The sequence below is a fragment of the Tupaia chinensis genome, unplaced genomic scaffold (assembly GCF_000334495.1).
Source record: "Tupaia chinensis unplaced genomic scaffold, TupChi_1.0 Scaffold000185_1, whole genome shotgun sequence".
Taxonomy (NCBI): Eukaryota; Metazoa; Chordata; class Mammalia; order Scandentia; family Tupaiidae; genus Tupaia; species Tupaia belangeri.
Window position 1 is genome coordinate 1,995,318 of NW_006159660.1, and position 21,193 is coordinate 2,016,510.

The 21,193-nt window shown below is 39.9% G+C and overlaps 1 pseudogene; it reads right to left on the reverse strand.

Moving 5' to 3' along the window:
• LOC102501498 (corepressor interacting with RBPJ 1 pseudogene) overlaps window positions 1–18,253 on the reverse strand; it is a 45,243-nt pseudogene extending 26,990 nt beyond the window's left edge.
• Between the last annotated feature and the right edge of the window lie 2,940 nt (window positions 18,254–21,193).

Below are 21,193 nucleotides of genomic sequence, written 5' to 3' on the forward strand. Positions count from 1 at the left end.
CTGTCGCTTTCTGTCTCTTTATCTCTCTCTGTCTTTCTGGCGAGTGCACGCGCATATAGCAAAAATCCTCTCCCCCCCCCCAAAAAAAAAGAAAAGGAAGTGGGAGAAGACTGGACTGAGAAACTGGCCAGATCAGTAATTATATTTGCTTAGGTCAGCAACTGAGAAAAAAATTTCTAGGAGGGTCATCTGCCTTCCTTTGTAGTCAGCTTCATTTCCTAATACCCCAAAGTAAGCATTTTCTTGGCATACATGCAGTGAATTGATTTCTACTAGTCTTCATTTCAGTGTTCTGTTTTGTCCCATTCCACCTCAGTGCTTAGGTTCGATGTATTCTATATGATCATCTAAGATTTTCATTTTTTCTAATGCAAGTAGTAGAAAATTGGTTCCAGACTAGTTTAAGTGCAAAGGAGATATTTTGCTTCATATAACCAAAAAGTCATGGTGTAAAACTCACTCTACCTGGGTGGATTCAGGTCTCAAGTCATCTCTTCATATTACTGGGCCAACTTCATTTTCATGTTCTATATAGAGGCCCACAGCTGTTCTGGAATCTTCCTTATAATGGGAAAGAAGCTACAGTAAGGCTCCTACAAGCACTACTTGTGAAAGTTTCTATGCTTCTATTAGCTCTGGATAGATCATATGACCTCTCCTGAACCAATCACTGTGGAGAGAAACCCGTGATAATCTAACTGGTTGTTCTGAGCCATACCTCATTCCAGCCCTAGAGGAGATCCAGGAAAATCCAGGGAATCACATTCAATGAGAGTTGCAAAGGATAATCCTTACAGTGAAGAAGGGTATAGTTTAAAGAAGGAGGCCAACCAGATAATGGTCAGCAGAAATAACACCTGTGTCCTATGCTGTTTCACAACAAAAGATGACAATGCTTGGGTCTAATGCTTGCTTCTAGAATGTCTTTATTTCTATTAACTGAGTGAAACAATATTATTTCAGAAGGGAAAAAAAGGCAAGAATTATGAATTTGACCCTTTTGGGACCAGCAGATGGAGTAATGATTGTATCACTGGACTCCCACATAATCAGCTGTGGTTCAAGTCCTGGACCCAGTGGCTTAAAACTCAAGCCAGGTTAGTGTGCATGCATACCCAAAATCCTGAGAGGAGGAGGGATTGCAGTGTAGCTATTCTCCTGGGAGGTGATTTCTTAGTTTCTATCTCTTCATCTGTCTGTGTCTCTCCTATGAGCACTTTATAACAAAAAGCTCTCTTAAAAAAAAAAAAAAAAAAAAGAAGTTGACCCTTTTTCTGCCTATTACTGATGAGAAAATTGTCTCCCTGAAGTGGTCAGATATTTGGGGTCACATTGCATTTACCTGTTTAACTCAATGTAATTTTAACATTTCTAGGTTGGGCTTTATAGAATAGACTCAAAGAAAGTATTTTATTACTTTATTCTGCTCTCTCTCCATTGCTCCTTCAAAACTAGCATCTGGAGAACTAAGTATAAGTAGAATTTAAACATAAGTATGTACCATCAAAATTTTATTTACTTTTTTTATCCTAGGAGAGCCTTAGTAGATATTGGCTTTGTTTTTAATCAACTAGACCTGCAAATTGTAACCATTTTCATCTGCATTTTGTCACGTAGCCATTTCATCCTTTCCACTTAATCTGCTGTATTTGGTGGCTCATTTTGAGAACTGTCTTGAGAACTATTAAAATGAATATAGGAAAAATAATTACAGAGATGTCACTCTGAGAGACCACAGAATAAGAAAAAAAATAAGTCACCCTTCAAATCATCACCTTAGTTTTTATTTCTATCAGTTTACCTTGCAGTTATGAAGTCATATTGATGTGCTTTAAAAAGTATGAAATAAATTCAAAAAAGTGACACAAGATTTCTGAGTGTGCAAGTGAGGACTTTGTATTACTAAAACTGTAAAAGAGGGCTTGAGTCTGTTCCTCTGGGATAGCTCAGAATTTAAAGGATATGCGAGCTAAGGAGACTGGGTCTGGAAATAGAATGAGGGCTGAGACTGTCTGGGCTGCAGCCTTTGGAGGCCAGAGTCCTTGTGGATTCTCACATCTGTCAAGAATTTCCCTCAGGAATCAGTGGAAGTTGATGTGAATCCTGGCAGTTTCCCTGGCATCCAAAATTAACCCCCAGGACCTTTACAGGGACTTTTTTTCATAGTGTTGTAATACAACCATCACTAGGACAAAACTCTGGAGAAAAACTAAAAAGGCACACCAAATCCAGACAATTAAAAATCAAGACCATGCCCTGTGTTGCTCCTCCCTCATCTCTTTTCTTTCTCTTCCCATGCTCTTCACTTTTGATGTCTACTACCAAATTTGGGGTCTTTCTCTACATTTCTGTTAGTTCTACATGCTCTTTCTGGCTGAACACATTCGTTCTTCTCTTTCAAAATGATACTGATTCCTCGGGAACCAGCAGTTAGCGTAATGGCTATGTCGCTGGACTCCCACGTAGTCAACCGCGGTTCGCGTCCCGGACCCGGTGGCTTAAAACTCACGCCGGGCGCGTGTGCGTGCGTGCCCAAGATCCCGAGAGGAGAATGGAGGAGAGGGGATTGCAGCGTGACCATCCCTCCTGGGGGGTGATTTCTCGCTTTCTGTCTCTATGTCTCTCTCTGTCTGTCTGGCGAGCGCACGCGCCCTATAGCGAAAATCTCTCTCAAAAAAAAAAAAATGATACTGATTCCTATGAAAAATGTATGAGAGACTACTAAATGAATAGTGAAAAATGAAATAAAAATTCTGCCCATTATCCTTCCTCTAATAATATTTTAAAAGTAATAATAAGCTTCTTTTTCTAAGAGAATTGTCTCTGACTACAAGTTCAGCCTGGCCCATGGCTGCTCATAGAGTGACCACATTTTATGGCCTTCCTAGTGGTTAGCTGTGGCCATGGCATTTAGTTGTGGCCAACAGAATTTGATCAGAAGTTATGATACAACACTTATCGTAAAACTTAAAATGTTGGGTGTACACATCTTATGAACAGAAAAGGAAATATCACATGTTCTCATTCTATGTGTAAACTTAGAAAGTTAAACTCATAGAAATAGAGTAGAATAGTAGTTACTTGAGACTAAATGGATAGGAAGAGGGGAAAATAGGGAACTGTGGGTTAACAGATAGAAAATTACAGTTAGAAAAGAGGAATAAGTTCTAGTGTTCTATAGCGTAGTAGCGTGACTATAGTTAATGACAGTTTGTTATATATTTCAAAACAGCTAGAAGAGAATATTTCAGATGATTCCAACACAAAGTAATGATAAATATTTGAGGTGATGGATATACAAATTATCATGATTAGATTATTGCACACTATATTCATATAATAAAAAAACACACTGTACCCCATAAATATGTATAATTACTATGTATCAATAAAAAAACAATAACTTTATTTTTAGAAAGCATTTTAATATATTTTATTTGACACTGTATTTACTCAATAAAGATTTTAATTAGTGTCAAGTATGAAAGAGACCTTGTTGCTAAGTCCTGGCAAACAGTTATAACCTGGGACCAGCAGTTAGTGCAATGGCTATGTCGCTGGACTCCCATGTAGTCGACCGCGGTTCGAGTCCTGGACCCGGCGGCTTAAACTCACACCAGGCGCATGTGCGTGCATGCCCAAGATCCCGAGAGGAGAATGGAGGAGAAGGGATTGCGGCGTGGCCATCCCTCGTGGAGAAGGGTTTCTTGCTTTCTGTCTCTCTGTCTGGCGAGCACACGCACCCTATAGCAAAAACCTCTCCAAAAGAAAAAAAAAAAGCAATTATAACCTAAGTCAGGTTATATCGTCGTTAAATTGGGGTCAGCAGGTGGCATGGTGGTAAAGGCACTGGACTCCCACATGACCAACCATGCTTTGAGTCCCAGACTTGGTGGCTTGCTTTCTCACTTTTCCTCTGTCATATGCTGTTTCTGTCTGGTCAAATTAAATAATAATAATAATAATAAAATAATTCTTAAAAATTTTAAAAAATATTTATTAAATTGCCATATTGTACCTGTCTTAAGGAAATTTGAATGTTAAATAAATTGTATATTTATTTTTTTTAAAAGAGGTTTGCTTCAGTCTGAGGGCTGTGTAAACGACAGTTCTTATTATTGATCTAAGTTTATCCTGAGTTTGTGTGCTTTAGTACTGAGGGCTTCTACATGGAGGTTTATTTTTAAATATAGTTTTTTGTCTTCTATTCCAAAATGTTTGTTTTGAAGCCTCAAAATCTGCAGTTTTAATGAATAGTGTGAGGACTCTTCCTAAGATACTACAAGAAACAGTGCCTTAGGGGTCTTAAACTTTATCCAGTCTTATTGCATTTTTCCAGAGAGCCTGACTGAAAGTTTCTGGAATTGTCTGTGGTTCCATCAATTCTTAACCCCCTTCATTCCCCAACTCTCTCCTTGACCATATCTGACTTGACTGTGAGTAAGTAACTAATTGAAGACTCCTTTTTTTCTTTCTTTCTTTCTTTTTTTTTTGAGAGATTTTTTCTATAGGGCACGTGCACTTGCCAGAAAGACAGAGAGAGACAGAGAGATAGAAACCAAGAAATCACCCCCCAGGGGGGATGGCCACGCCGCAATCCCTTCTCCTCCATTCTCCTCTCGGGATCTTGGGCACACACCCTTACACGCCTGGCATGAGTTTAAGCTACCAGGTCCAGGACTTGAACGAACCACAGTCGGCTAAATGGGAGTTCAGCAACATAGCCATTATGCTAATGCTGGTCCCCTGAAGACTCCTTCTTAAGTATGAAATCATCCCTTTTTCACAAGACCTGAAACATGATCACTCAGTATGAGAACTTTGTAAACACCTGAAATTTCTATTAAATGCAACAGAAGAAGGGGATTTCTCTAAAATTTCAACAAGGTTTTGCAAACCGTATTATGTATAAAGTAACTAGGAGCTAAATAAAATAATAATAAAGCGATTGTTCCATACTGAGGTAAAGAATTCCTAAAATTCTGTATCATTTTAGCTGTTAATGGTCCATGTCATTTCTTTGGTGGAATTTTAAGTTTTGTAAGGGGAAGTGTCAGCATCCATTTTCCCATTTAAAACACAAATATTTTTGAGAAATTATAAAAAAAAACTGTGACATTGAACATAATGATTGCACTCAATACATATTTAAAATTTTCACTGAAATTTTTTCAAAAAGACTTGAAAATGTTTAAGATAATAAAACTCCAGGAAGGATCAACAGTTGGCAAAATGGCTATGTTGCTGGATTCCCATGTAGCCGACCATATTTGGAGTCCCAGACCTGGTGGTTTAAACTCACGCCAGGCCCGTGTGCATGCGTGCCCAAGATTCTGAGAGGAGAATGGAGGAGAAGGGATTGTGGCAAGGCCATCCCCCCAAGGGGTGATTTCTTGCTTTCTGTCTCTCTGCCCCTCTCTGTCCTTCTGGCGAGTGCACGCGCCCTATAGCAAAAACCTCTAAAAGAAAAAGAAAAACAAAAAGAAAACCTCCAGGTATTATAATAGCAGCAGAGGGCTGTCAATCATGTGTCCCATTTAGTCTGTATGAGGCCAGTTAGAAAATACACATGGAAAATAATAGTAATAGCCACTATCATTTATTAGACTAGAACTATGCTAAGAATTTAATCATCATTTATCAATTCACAGCTATTGAGTACCAACTACATGCCATGCCCTCTATGCTAAGTACAAGGATACATCAGCAAACAAGATTGACCTTACAGAGCTTGAATTCTACAAACAGACACTATGAGGAAGGGGATATTACTGCAGAGAAACAGTTGCAGACACTGAGAACTGGAGTTATTCCGGGCTTTGCCCTAGGCCATGGAGTTTGTTAGTTACAGAGCAAAAGTTAGAAGCCAGGTCTGCCTGACTTACTACCCTAGTGAATGTGCACCTTCCAGTCATGCACCTAGCCTTAAGTAGCTAGAGTAAAGCTGTCTACTGCAGATAGGACTATTTTCAGATCTAAAAAAGATCTCCCTCCATGCAATAAGTAAACATAAATGGTCCCAGAACACAGACTCAGTATCTACTTGAGGACTAAGATCATTCTCTGTTCCAAACTTCCTACTCACTGTTTTCATATGACTCTAGCCCAAACCATATGGGATATTGGAAGAGGGAGAGAGGGAATAAAAGAGAGTGGGTGAGACCCACAGATGGTGTAATGGTTACATTGCTGGACTTCCACATGGCTGACCACAGTTTGAGTCTCTACCCAGAGGCTTGAAATTCATGCTGAGCACATATGTGTGTGTGCCCACAATCCCAAGAGGAGGATAGAGGAAAAGGGATTGTGGCATGCCCATCCCTCCCCGGGGGGGGGGCTGATTTCCCACTTGCTCTCTGTCTCTCTGGAGAGTACACATGTCCTATAGCAAAAATCTTTCTAAGAAAGGAGTGAGTAAGTTGCTTATATGTACCCCAAGGATTTAATAAGAATAAGGAAGAACTCTACTAAGAGCAGAACATAGATCACAGACTGTCACTTAAAGTTTCTTTTATTTTAGAAGCCTTGAAAAATTAGCAAGTACAAAATGGGTATAGCTTGCGGATTGCTTTTCATTTTTTTGAACATGTCCATTATTTGTTTTAATTAAAGCGACAAGAGAGGATGACATAGAAAAACAATGCCATTTATTTCAAAGGTACCCAACACCAGATTTTGTAAATGATTCTCAGTGTTACTGAAACAACTTGCCTTAAAGTCTGAGAGAGTTTTATGTCTAAATCCCTGTCCCTCACCCCCACTTCAAACCATGCATATTGCCAAAAAAGATGTGAAACACTCTCCTTGACAAGATTTGTATAGATTTTTCTTTTCCAGGAGTGACAAAAAAGAGAAATGCTTCCTCAAAAGCCTTCCAACCACAGGAAAAGAAAGCATTTTCTCATCTTTCTCTTCTTCCAGAAATGATCATTGGGATTATTTAACTTCTCTTCCACTGCCAGATAAGATCTAATGGGTAAAATCTCACTGGAATTAGATAACTTTAAAAAGTGACATAATTAGGGATTGGCAAAAGGCGTAATGGTTATGCCGCTGGGCTCTCCCATGTAGTCGACCACAGTTCGAGTCCCAGACCTAGTGACTTAAAACTCATGCCAAGTGTGTGTGTGTGTGTGTGTACCCAAAATCTGGAGAGGAGAATGGAAGAGAAGGGATTGCGGCATGGCAACCCCCCACACCCCGAGGGGTGATTTCTCACTCTCTGTCTCTCTGGCAAGTGCACACACCCTATAGCAAAAATCTCTCTCTGGAAAAAAAGTGATAATTAGTCTGCCTTTCAAAGATCCATTGCTAAAGAGCACAATCAAACTGTGGTCATTTCTCTGTTGTTTTGTTAGAAGGACATTGTTAAGAAAACCAAGACTATCTCAGAGAAGACTCAGAGTCTACAGTGCATGTGGCAGTTATCCCTGATACGCACGTGGTAATCAGTTCCTATAAATGGGGATTAACCAGAGAGAGTACTGGAGACCAAGACCTGGGGCAGACTTAGTAGGCACGCACTAAGAAAAGAGCTGTTGTAATGGTACGTTACCCTGGCTAACACAAGTGGTCACGTATTGGATTGCAGATCAAGTGAGCTGTAGACTGTGAGCATGTGCATCTCTCTGGAAGGCTCTGTAATGCCCAGGACAGACTTGGCACAAACAGCACTCCAGTGTAGCAGAGATGACTAAATCACTACCTCCTCAAGTTATGAGCACAGGCCCAGTAGGCCACTGCCCACTGCTAAAGAGAAGCAGGGAATTGTGGTAAATTGAAATTTCTTTTTTGGTTCATGTGTTTATTTGCATCAACCCTATGCCTGGTATGGCCTGGGGAGATTGATGGAATCATAGAGCAACCTAAGTATAGCAGATTACAGTTAGACAGAACAGGATTCTGATTTGAATTCTTTTGTTTACCATCTGTGTGACCTTGAGCAAGTCATTTCACTTTCTGAACTCAAGTCTCCCATCAACTCATCAAGTTGTTATAAACAAGAATGACAGCACTGTAAAATTGCTTGCACACAGAAGCTGTTACAAAATGCGATCTCCCTCTGCATTAGAAAGCTATAGACTGTTGAATATGACCTAATAAATCATCTATGATTTGTTATCTAATAGGTGATAAATTCATAATTCAAAGAAGTTAGGCATTTTTCCCAATGGAGTGTGAAGAGGCAGAGGCTCCAGAGCTGGAGCAAGCTAGATTAGAGTCTTCTTTCTATTTGCTAAAAACAGTCATGCATTGCGTAATGGTGTTTCCGTCAGTGATGAACTGCATGGAGGACCATCGTCCATAAGGCGTATGTAGGCTGGACCAAATATCCCAGGTGTGTGGTGGGCTGTACCATCTAGATTTGGGTAAGTGCTCTATGATGTTCACACAAGGACAAAAGTGCCTTTCTTAGAACATACCCACATCATCAAGAAACTCATGGCTCTATATTATGTTGAAATTGGGTAGTCTCCAGTCTCAGTTTTCTCCTCTGGAAAGCAGGTATAACCACAATATCCATTTCATAGGTTTATTAGGAGGATACAATGAGGTATTTTAGGCATGAATTAGCACAATAATTGACAAATAGCAACACATTTTTGATAAAATATAAAAATACAGCATTGAAACCAGCCGATGGCCTAATAGTGACATCATTGGGCTCCCACATAGTCAACTGCAGCTGGAGTCTCAGGCCTGGTGGCTTAAAACTCATGCCAGGGGAGTGTGCATGTGTGTTCAAGACCCCTAGAGGAGAATGGAGGAGAAGGGGTTGTGGCCATCCCCCCTGGGGGAGATGATTTCTCACTTTCTGTCTCTGTCTCTGTCTGTCTGTCTCTGTTTCTCTCCAACAAGCGCACGTGCCTATAGCAAAAATCTTTCTCTCTTTAGAAAAAAAAAATAGCGTTATTCTGTTTTGAGGTGAAATGTGACTTGGAACTAAATATTAAGTGCAGTCAGATAGGAGGAGCAGGGAAGAGCAGATAATGAGGATACTGGGTGAGGAAACAGGGACAAGAACAGAACTCAGTGAGCTGGGCCCAGACAGGCAATGTGCTTAGCTGGGTTAAGAGAGAACTCCATTACACAATGCTTTGCTGTGTTCTCACCCCAGCATCTACCTTTCCAAGCACCAGCTGAGATCTAGAAACTCCTGCATATTTTGGTCTCAGCTGAAAGCAAAACAGACTCATTTTTGCCTTCATCCTTAGAGTTGGTGGTCTGGCAAGGAAAAGTTGAATAAGCCATGGTATAAAAAGGAAGATGGCTTAGCTGCTAAACTTTTGCATATGACAGAAAGGGGATAGCTTGAGGGCATGCTGGGCTACTTGAATGGGAAACACTTTTGCTGGGTGACACACTGGCTGGACCCATCATGGGCCCCATACCATAAATTAGTATTGGCAACACAGGATCATCAAATCAACTTGCTCAAACAGCTTGAGTTCATGCTTCATTTATTCATTATGCCTGTTTTAAAGAACAAAGTTCAGTTTATCCTGGGAAGTGGCCGGTCTATTTGTAGTAACCTTGAAATGCTAGTTTTGATTATATTTTCTGCATCATGGATACTTTGCAGCAGATTGATACCTGTGACTGCCTCTTAACATACTGCTTTAAAATGGATAAAATAAAATACATAAAATTGCAAAGAAGCCAATTGTAGTAAAATAAAGTTATCAACATATTAAAAACACACTTGCAGTATATGTGCTTTTTTAATGAATAAAATAAAAATGAGCTGTGGCTCTGATAATTGTCAATTTAAAAATAGTGTTAAGAATAAATGATTATTTGCAATACCTGCAACAGCTATGGTATGATTTAGTAATATGGGATTTTATTTTCCATTAGTGGCAAAGTCCCAGTTATGGTTGATCTATCCTACTGCAGTTTGTTGCCAACAAAGAAAGGCTGCAATTCTGATAAAATGAGTGGAAATAGCAATAAAATTTTTGCCCATGCAAATTCATAGACCCTGAATCTTCTCCATGAACTTGGAGAAATGTGGATGACAGACAGCAATAAAGCTATGACAGAGACTCTGACAACAGTATTTCAGATAGAGATAAATTATGATCTAATATGTCTCATCCCTAATAGCCACTTCACTTCAGAAAGAAAGACAATAGACCTGTTATTCTGTTCAAGCTGCCATAATATTAGAATACCACAGACCAAGTGGTTTAAACAACACAAGTGTATTTTTTCATAGTTCTGGAGGCTTAGAAGTTCAAGATCAAGCTGTCTGTGGGGTTGGGTTCTGGTGAGACCGGCTCTGTTGGCTTTCAGATGGCTACTTTCTTTCCCTGTCCTCATACAGCCTTTCTTCTGTATTCCTCAGTCCTGGTATCTCTCTCTCTTACTGTTAGATCATTGAGAAAGTCATGACATGTTTTACATGGTTTCAATATATGAATTATGTGGGACACAATTTGGTCCATATAGGACCCCTGGGTGGATATGGCTAATAGGTCACCCAAAGTCAGATTCAGGTTGAAAATGAGATTTGCATGTCTCCATAAAATTGATCCACGTATATTTTGATATCTATAAATTTTGAACATTAAAAAATTGGGATTTGGGGCTCGCCAGGTGGTACGGTGTCTAGGCAGCTGGATCCTATTGGCCAATTGTGCAGTTTGAGTCCTGAACCTGACAACTTGAAACACATGCTGAGTGTATGTGCTTACATTCATAAAATATCATGTGGCATGGTCATCCTCCTGGGTGGTGCTTTCTCCCTCTCTCTCTTTGTCTCTGTCTCTGATGAGAACACACATCCTATGGTAAATATTAAAATTTTTTTAAAAATCAAAATCTGTCAGCCTAACAAATCTGACGATCAACTTCTCAAGACTTAGAAATAACAAGACTCTGGATTCCCACATCTCACTGGCTACAGTCACCAAAACATAGTAACAACTACTTAATTTACAACACTGAGCTGGCCTGGACCTTGTATCTAACTGCTTTGCTCAGTACAACTCTTAGAAGATACATTGTTACTAAGAATGTTAGGAAACTACAGTGATATTTGAGAACCAATTAAAACCACAATGAAATACCATTTAACTCCAGTCACAATGGCTAAGATTTAAAAAGTAAAGAATGGGGACCAGCAATTGGCATAATGGCTATGTTGCTGGACTCCCATGTAGTCAACTGCAGTTTGAGTCCCAGACCTGGTGGCTTAAACTCACCCCGGGCATGTATGCATGCATGCTCAAGATCCCAAGAGGATAGTGGAGGAGAAGGGATTGCGGCGTGGCTATCCCCCGCTATCCCCCCTGAGGGTTGATTTCTTGCTTTCTGTCTCCTGCATCTCTCTTTCTGGTGAATGCATGTGCCCTATAGAAAAAACCTCTAAAAAAAAAAAAAAAAAAAAAAAGAAAAGAAAAAAGAAAGAAAGAAAGAAAAAGAAAGAAAGAAAAAAAGAAAGAATGATGAGAACCTGAGAGGCTATAGGGAAAAGAGAACTCTCCTACACTTTTGGTGGAAATATAAATTAGTACAACTCCTAAGGAGAATAATATAGAGGTTCCTCAGAAACCTACCAATAGAACTACCATAGGATCCAGCAATTCCACTCCTGATTACCCAAAGGATAGGAATACACTCAGTTGGAAAAAACACTTGCACATCCATGTTTACTCCCTTTTCACTGTTCGTAATGACTAAGACATGGAATCAACCCAAATCAACCCAAACAGATTAATGAATTGGAAAAAATGTGAGACATATACACTATGGAATTCTACTCAGCCACAAAAAAAAAAAAAAAAAAAAAAAAAATGAGATCCTAGCATTTGATAGAAGGTGGATGAATATGGAAGATAAAGCTAATTGAAGCAAATCAGACCATGAAAGAGAGACATTGTATGTTTCCACTTAATATATGCCAAATGTCTGCACTTTTTGGCAGAAACTGAAAGATTGGAAGGTACAGAAGCATGAAGAACAATTGTGGATACTAGAGACAGTATGGGAGGGTGGTGGGCAATGGGGGAATAGGAGGGAGGGAATCAAGATTTAAAAAGCACACCATTAACAGACATAAAAATGAAAAAGTTGTGACCAACAGGTGGCATAATGGTTATGTCACTGGATTCCCATGCAGTCGACTGTGATTTGAGTCCCAGACTTGGTGGCTTAAAACTCAAGCCAGGTGCGTGTGCATGTGCATGCATGCCCAAAATCCTGAGAAGAAAATGAAGGAGAAGAGACTGCAGCATAGCCATTCCCCCCCCCGGGGGGGGGGTGATTTCTCACTTTCTGTCTCTCTGATCTCTGTCTCTCTCTGTCTCTGACATGTACACACACCCTATAGCAAACATCTCTCTTAAAAAAATGAAGGAAAAAAAAAAGAGAGAGACTACAGTGATGCCCAGACCTGCCTCCAACTAGAAAGAAGAAAGAATGAGGCTGGCAGGTGGCATGGTGGTTACAGCAGGTGGCATGGTGATTAAGGGGTGCTGGACTCCCACATGGCTGACTGTGGCTTGCTTTCTCTCTTTCTCTCTCTCTCCCTCCTCCCCTCCCTCTCTAGTCAAATTAAATAGTTAAATAAAATAATTCTTTAAAAAGAAGAGCAAAAAGTCAGTCTGCATAAAGTTTGATTTAATAAACCTTCTAGAGGTTTTCTCCTGTGCTTTTTTAATGCAGGATGGGAGTGAGAGGGAGGCCCAATGAAATGCCTAAAGTTTTATGCAATACCCTATTATTTTAGCATCACTGCATCTATTAACTATCTCTACTACCCTGGATTAAGCAACATATCATGCATGGGAACGAATTAAAACATAAAATAATTGCATGTGACATAAAATAATCTTTAGAAGAAAAGAGAAATTAGCACACAGCTGATTTCTGTCAAGGTAGATATAGAAAGTGAATTATCTTCTTAATTTCTGTTATAAATTTTACACACACTGAAAGTGGGGAGTAGAAGGCAATCTTGTGTTCCTTCAAAAAATAGATTTGAACTAGACATTAGGTTTCTCTTGGGACCTTGATAGTGTCATTCCAGAAAACATAAAATGTACCAGACTCACTTTCTATTGTATCTTGACTTTAGACTGAAACCCACTGTGCGATATTTTTGGTAAAATTTGCCAGCAATCATCCTAGCACAGCACACCTGTTTTTCAACCCAAGCTGGGTAAATGTAGCTTTTCTTAACTTTTATAACAACAATCTGCAGTAGAATTTTTACTTACACTAAGTCACACTTTTCTTTTTTTTTTTTTAACTTTAAACTAATTTTAACTTATAGAACATTTGCAAGAATAGTATAAAAAGCTGCTATGGTTGTGTCCACCCCTCCCCCCAATTCATATGTGGAGCGATGTCTGTGTGGGTATGAAGAGGAAACATTTTATCATCATGCTGTCAAAAAGTAAGGCTTTTGTGCATGGTTAAGTGATTAGGGTGAGGCATCTATGATTGACGCCTGGTGGGTTTATAAAGAGAGAGGTGCCCAGGACACACACAGACTCAGCTACCCTGCTCTGCCCTGGGTCTCATGTTGGGATGCCTTTGGACTCTGAAAGACTCCCACCAGAAATGGCCCTTTGACATTGAACCTCCAAACAGTGAATTGAATAAACTTTTATCCTTTTTAGATAGATGCAGATATTTTCTGTTATGGACAATGGAATAGACTAAAAGAGAACTGTTGTGTAGCTTTCGCTCAGATTCATCTACTTTAATAATTTGCTACACCATTTATTCTCTGTTTCTCTCCATATATACACACAAACATATTTATATACACAAACATAAAACTGTGTGACATAAACACGTCATCATTGTCATTGTTGTTTTCTAAGACATATGAGAGTATGTTACAGTATTTTGCCCTGAGATTACTTATATTTTTCCTAAGAGTGTTAAAAATAGTTGAGTTCCTAGAATCACCTAAAAGTGACTGTTCTCACTAGAAATCAAGTATTAGCTCTATTGCTTGCTCACACAGAGAGCTTCTTACAACCAGAGCAGTTTTACACCTTGCTTGATTGATCACAGCCTATCATGAAATGCAACCAGATCCTCTCCTTTTTTTTTTTTTTTTTTCAAGAAGTTTTTACCTTAGGGCATGTGGGCTTGTTAGAGAGAGAGAGACACAGACAGTGAAATTACCTTAGGGCATGTGGGCTTGTTAGAGAGAGACACACAGACAGTGAAATAGAAAGTGGGAAATCACCCCCAGTAGGATGGCCACACAGCAATTCCTTCTCCTTCATTCTCCTGGATTCTTGGGCACACATGCACATGCACCCAGCGCAAGTGTCAAGCCACTGGATCTGGGACTCAAATATCAGCTAGCCATGTGGAAGTCCAGCAACATAACTGCTACTCCATCTGCTGGCCCCTATTCCCTCTCTAAAATCCTTCCCCCCACCTGGTTCTTGGCTCTGGAAAGGTTATTTTCCCTTCTGCCATCCCAGATATATACACAAAAATTCACTGCAGGATGGGACTGTAAGTCAACATCTTGATTCCCACTGGGGCAATAAACTATTAATAATTGGGTAGTACATCCAGATATGGACACTCATACTTTCAGACCGCACTGGGCATATGCAATTAGGTAATTGAATTCCTCACTTGAGAGAAATATTTGAAAGCACAGGAAAAAGCCTTCAAATTCCAAACAAAGAAGCCAGATACCATGACGGACCTTCCTCTGCTAAATATCCGTTAGCAACTCTGAGGATAAATGTAACAACGAATCCCATACCCAATGCAGTTGTCCTTCTCTGGTAGCTGCCCACCTGCACGCTTTTCTTTTCTATTGAAACTTCTCTTTTCCTTACTTTACAAGTGTTTGTGGTTTTTCATTCCGCATCTTAGTACAGGTCTCTAGTCTTAGAGATCTGGAACCAAGAACCTAGGATTTTACACCGCACAGACCAGCTCCCTCATCCTATAGCAGCACTCCTGACAGATGACTCATTCCCTGTGAGTTCCTTTTGAGCAGTATTTAGGTTGTCAGTGAGCTGGCATTTCTCCTCAAGATGATAGCCAGTCTTTTTGTAAGCTGCCTCTCTCTTCTCACATAAAGTCAACTTCTCAGAGACTGAATGAGCCTAAAACAAGCAAACAAACAAACAAAACAAAAAACAACAACAAAACAAGCCCAAACAGCTCCTCTGATGCAAATGAAAATCCCTCACCTCATTTTTTTATTGGTAACCCATTATTTTCCAGGACCATCTCCCTGCCTGGGAGCTCTGATCTTCCTTCCCTCTCTTAATAAACTTTCCACTTTACTGTTCCTTCTCTGTGTCTGTGTCTCTTATTCTTTGTAAACATGAGATAAAGAATCAGGTTCACCGCTATTCATTGGCCTTTGGGCTCATGCACCTCAGCTTGCTGAATCATAATTTTCCTGCATCAGTTTGACTGTATCCAGCCATCCACCATCCTAAAAACACAAGCATGCGTGCACATGCTAGCTTATTAAATTTGCCCTGCCATGCTCACTCAGCAGAAGCTTAGAACTAGTAACCTGCTTTTGCCTAATTGCTTGTCCACAGGAAATTTTAATTAGACCCCAGTTTAAGAGATAAATGAGATTTTAACTTAAGAATCTACATTTCCTTTTTCTTTGAAAAACCAAAAGATATCCCTGTCCTGATCCCAAATTTCTGCATAGCAAGAGTCACTGCCAGTAGTGTCCTCTCCTGGAGACCCTGTAATCAGGCACATGCATGATCAGCAACTGCCACCTGCTTAGTTCTTCTCCAGGCCCCCGGCTGCTCCTGTAAGTGGTTAAGTGCAGCCCTGACATGTAGAAATTCCTTTATGGGAAGGGCCATCAGATAGCGTAATGGTTACGTCACTGAACTCCTACATAGTCAACCGCAGTTTGAATCCTGGACCCAGCGGCTTAAACTCACACCAGGTGAATGTACATGCATGCCCAATATCCTGAGAGGAGAATGGAGGAGAAGGGACTGTGGCAGGACCATCTCCCCTGGGGTGATTTCTCACTTTCTGTCTCTCTGTCTTTTTCTGTCTCTCCAGCCTACACAGACACCCTATAGCAAAAATCTCTCTCTTAAAAAGGAAAAGAAAAAGACATTCCCCCATGAGAAATCATAGTAAAAGTACATTTTTCACATGTCTTTACATTTCCAGTGGTACTTTATCTTTTCCAGTGATATTCTTTGATATTGGCACCTTGTTAAACTGCCCAGATTGGTCATTATTTGGAGTGTGTTTAAACCCAGCAAATTCTCTAAAACAGATTTTTAACAAGTTTTCATTCCACAGCAGCCATTAGGGTGGAGGGACCAGGGACAAAGGGCAGAGAGTGGGGCAGTAGAGGTTTGCCTTTACAACCTCATCAAAATTATGTTAAAGGCAGGCCATAAAAAAGGTAGCATGGTCATTAAACAGGCCAGTTAAATAAAAGTGAGCCTGCTGGTTTCTCCCCTTTTCTGGAACATCTCAGGTGGTTCTTGAATTCACTCCATGCTTCCTCTCAGAGCTCTTCAAATGATTGATGCAGGAGCAGGAGCAGTGGGAATCAAAGTCCAAATTCTAGTGTCCTGTCAAACATACGCTCTCAGTGATCAATTTTATCATTTAATCAGATCCTTTTTAAAAGTAGGCAGGAATCTATCCACTGGCTCTCATTTCATGCCCCATAGGTAGGTGGATTATTTTTTTCTTTCTTTTCTTTCCTGTTGCTTTCTATTGTGCTAAATTGGCAATTTTCAGAGGAGTGCCTCCTGCCAGTTATTAATGAGAATCAGCCTAGACTTTTGCAGATTGAATTTTTGTAAATTGGATTTATTGAAAGTGAGAAATGGCATAAAGAACTACAGAAGAGAAAAAAATTAAGCGTGTCCCTAAAGAACAGAGAGACCTAATCACAATCTTGCTTTAGACAAGTGATTGCGAGGTTCGAGTCGACGTAGCGTGGGGGAGCTTATGCTTCTTTTCCAGGTTCAGACACTGACCTTTCCCACACTGATCTCTGCACGAGGACAGTAAATTGTCATCACTTCATACCTCTGAAGTACTGCAAGGATTAATGACTTACAGAGCACCCCCACACCCTAGGATGGGAAAGGTCTCATTGCAGAGGAAATTATCACCATAATTCTTTGAGCATTATGTTGCTCACTCAGAGAGGTGGTGCTGAAGAGCTTTACTCAAAAATTAAGCTCAAAGAAACCCTTTTTCAACTTGCAATATTTAACATGTCATGATTATAAGAAAGCCAGTGTTCTTTATGTTCTTAATACATATTTTTTCATTTCCTATAAAAAGAAAGATCAAATGTGGGGGCTGGTGCTTTATATACTGAAGTTTAAATTGGTTTCCCATATCTGATTTGTAGCAAGCACTTTTTACTTTTCTAAAAATATAAGAAGTATGATTTATGGTGTAAAATTAGACATACAGCCTCAAATTCAATGATAGACTTTGACAAGAATGATCCACCTCATCCCAAGACATAAATCAGCTTTATATTAGCATCATGTTATTTTCAACATAATGGCATGAAATGAGAAAAAAAAAGCAAATGATAATTGAATACTTCAGTGAATGAATTGTGTTAAGAAGGTACTTTAGTTGCATTAAGTAACTTCATACTCACAACCCAATTAGGGGAAAAATTTTTTTTTGAGCATGAGGAAACTGAGGCTCAGGAAGATTATATAATTTGCCCAATGCCACACAGTTATTAGGTTGTTGCATTGAGGAGCTGGAGATCTCACCAGGGGCTCTACTTCCAGAACTGTACTAGAAAGTGAAGCAGGCGAACCTTGCATGCTCTGTGCCCTCCCCTTTGGGAGTGTACTAATGAGGTCTTATAGTTTAGAAGCCTGTCTGATTTTCTCTTAGCTGACATTTCCCCAAGTTACAACCACAGAGCCTTTTCTCTACCAGAATGCTGATTAAAGTTGGAATTTTTCAGAAGATAGGAAAGCTCTACCATAATCATCCGAGCCCACTCTTTCACCTCACATGCCCTCCCTCCTTTGCACAGCTCTGCCTCGGCTCTCTCGTCTCCATCTTCCCGGTTGCCATACACCTTTAAAAGTCTACCATGTTTCACCTGTGGACCATCTCTCCCAAGGAACCAGACTGCTCTCATCCTTTGCTTAACATAAAAATAAACAAAAACTGGTTTTCTAGCAATAGAAAATGCTCTTTTCCTACCTGTTTCCATGTCTTTATTCTCCATTTGACTATGGGCTCCTTTAATGTCCACTTTGCTGTATGCCATATCACTTTACTGTGGAGCTTGACACAGAATATTAGGTTGTCAGGAAAGTCATGACATGTTTTTCTGTGTTTTTGTTTGCAAAAGTGTGTCATGACTTTCCCATCGACCCACTAGATAGCTAAATGACCACTTATGGAATAAATCATTTGTTCTTTTGTATCCTAAGAAATAAAAGAAAGCCTTTTCAGAGTTATTCATTGCACAAGAAAAAGATAAGTGATACAAAATGCTGAGAAGTTAGGGCCAGTGTTTGGCACAGTGATTAAGGTGCTGGACTCCCATGCAGCCAACTGTGGTCTGAATCGCAGGTACGGCAACTTGAAACTCATGCCAGGCACGTGTGTGTCTATGACCAAAATCCCAAGAGGAGAATAAAGAAGGGATTACAGCATGGCCAATCTCCTTGCGGGGGTTGGGGGTGCATTTCTCACATTCTGTCTCTGTCTTTCTCTGTCTCTCCAACAAACACATGCATCCTATAGCAAAAAAATTCTCAAAATAAATAAATAAATAAAATGCTGAGAAGTTAAAGAGAAGGAAATGGAGGGAAAAATTCAAGTAATCCATAAAAAATTGACTAATATATGGGTCAGACAGTGACACATCAGTAATGCAACTGGACCCACATGGGAAAGGTCCTGATTTGCATTCCAAGACTTCCTTGTGTACGCATGCAGCCTGTAATCCAGGCTGGCTGAAGCTGATGGTGCATTGTGCTATAAGGACCTTGTTAAGGGTACCTGTCTCTCTCTCATGGAAAAAAATAAGTAAAGAAACATTAGTAAATCTTTGCTTCTGAGATTTGTAACTTGATTTTTGCCAGTGTAGAAATATAGATGTCCTACAAATGTCAGTAATATTATTTTTTTTTGAGAGGTTTTCGCTATAGGGCGCGTGCGCTCGCCAGACAGAGAGATACATAGAGACAAAAAGCGAGAAATCACCCCCCAGGGGGGATGGTCACGCCGCAGTCCCTTCTCCTCCATTCTCCTCTCGGGATCTTGGGCACGCACGCAGACGTGCCTGGCGTGAGATTTAAGCCACCTGGTCTGAGACGCGAACCGCGGTCGACTACGTGAGAGTCCAGCGACATAGCCATTACGCTAACTGCTGGTTCCCTAATTACTAATTTATTTAATTTATTTATTATTAATAGTTTAATTTGCTAGAAGGCACTTGTGCTTGAGAGACAAAGTGAGAATGCAAGCCACCAGGTCTGGGACTCGAACCACGGTTAGCCAGGTGGGACTCCAGCACCTTAACCACCAAACCACCTGCCAGCAGTAATATTATTTTTTGACAGTTTACTATTTATATATACTAGCTACTCTTTTTATACATATTAACTTATAAATGACCATTCTCAGCCCAGATACAGTGGTACAGCAGTAGCATAGTGCTCTGCACTGCTGGGAGCTGTACAGAAAATCAAGGTTCAGTTCCTAGATTGACCTGTACATCCTGGTGTGTGTGTGTGTGTGTGTGTGTGTGTGTGTGTGTGTGTGTGCATGCACGTATGTGTGCTTGGTATCCTGGCTGACTGGAAAGACTAGAGAAAGGATCATTGCCTGATACCCTGCTGGGGTGTCCTTCTCTCTTGCTCTCTCTCAATAAATTTATTTAAAAAAAAGAAAGAAAGAAAGAGAAAGAAAGGCCATCCTCAACAAAGTAATTGCAATTCTCACACAGTCTCCACCAACAAGAAAGAAAAAAGCAGAAATTTAATTCTGGTTTATAGACTGCTTCAGCGACTTCTAAAACAGCAGGCAAAGCAGATGTTGCCCTGACTTCCACTGGCTGGAATGTGACAGCCACCTTGATTGCCCTTTTCCAGCCATTTAGTGTGGTTATTTAGGGAGGCAGTGATGTTGATACCTCTGTAAAAAGTAGGCTGACATAAATCAGACCCTCTGACATTTTTCTAAGGAAAAAAACCTCCATTCTTTTCAGCAGACTATTACATTCTTTCTATAGTGGTGTTGAAAAAGAAGAGAGGTGATTCATATTTCCCGAGATTCTAAAATAAAAGAAAAATCTGCCAATATGGCACATAGGTAATGCTGCTATTTAGAAGACTTGTGCATATGACCAGATTACCAGCAGGTGCCCACAAAATGTTCTTTCCCTCATACCATCAATGAAGAATAAATTCTACATCCTTATTGGGTTTTTTATCCCACTAATTTATAGAGCATCTATGTCTTCTTGAATTGGTGAGCCTTGGCATACACACATACATAAAAGTACTTGTTTTCATTGTCACCAAATCGTTCACTATTGATTAGAAAAATCAGATACATAACTATCTTCTATAAATATAATGACAAAACTTCAAATGGTTCTCATCTAAGAGGGACCAGCACTTTGCCAGGCTCAGTGAAGTATTAACCATCCCATAATGAGGATACCAGCTGTCAGCCATAGGAATTATTAAAACAGGGAGTGAAACATTTTCAACAATTGAGTTAATGATTACCAGAATGTTCTTGCCAAAGCCCACTCAGTGTTCTTGTGTCATGTTAAGGCCCCTTGTTAAAAAACATGCCCTGGCTATTGACTGGATAAAATTCTCACTCATTTTTGGCTTTGTGTGGTAATATGGTACGGTAGGGTATGGTACAGTAATAAGGAGTTTATGTTGACTTGTTGCAAGGTGGTAGGTAAAATACTTGGTTTCCTCATCTGTAAGATGAGGGCAACACTAGTACCTACTTACAGACTTCAGAGAAGTTTAAATAAGATAGCCCATACGAAGTGCTCAGCCCTTGATAAATGTAGAAATAATGATGGTGAAGGAAGTTATGGTAGTGGTAAGGAGCAGAGATGTACCAATAGTTCTTGGTTTCTAACAGTCAAATACCATGTTATATTAATATACTGATGTGGAGGTATGTATTCGTGTATACTATATCTCTATCTATCTATCTACGTATATATATA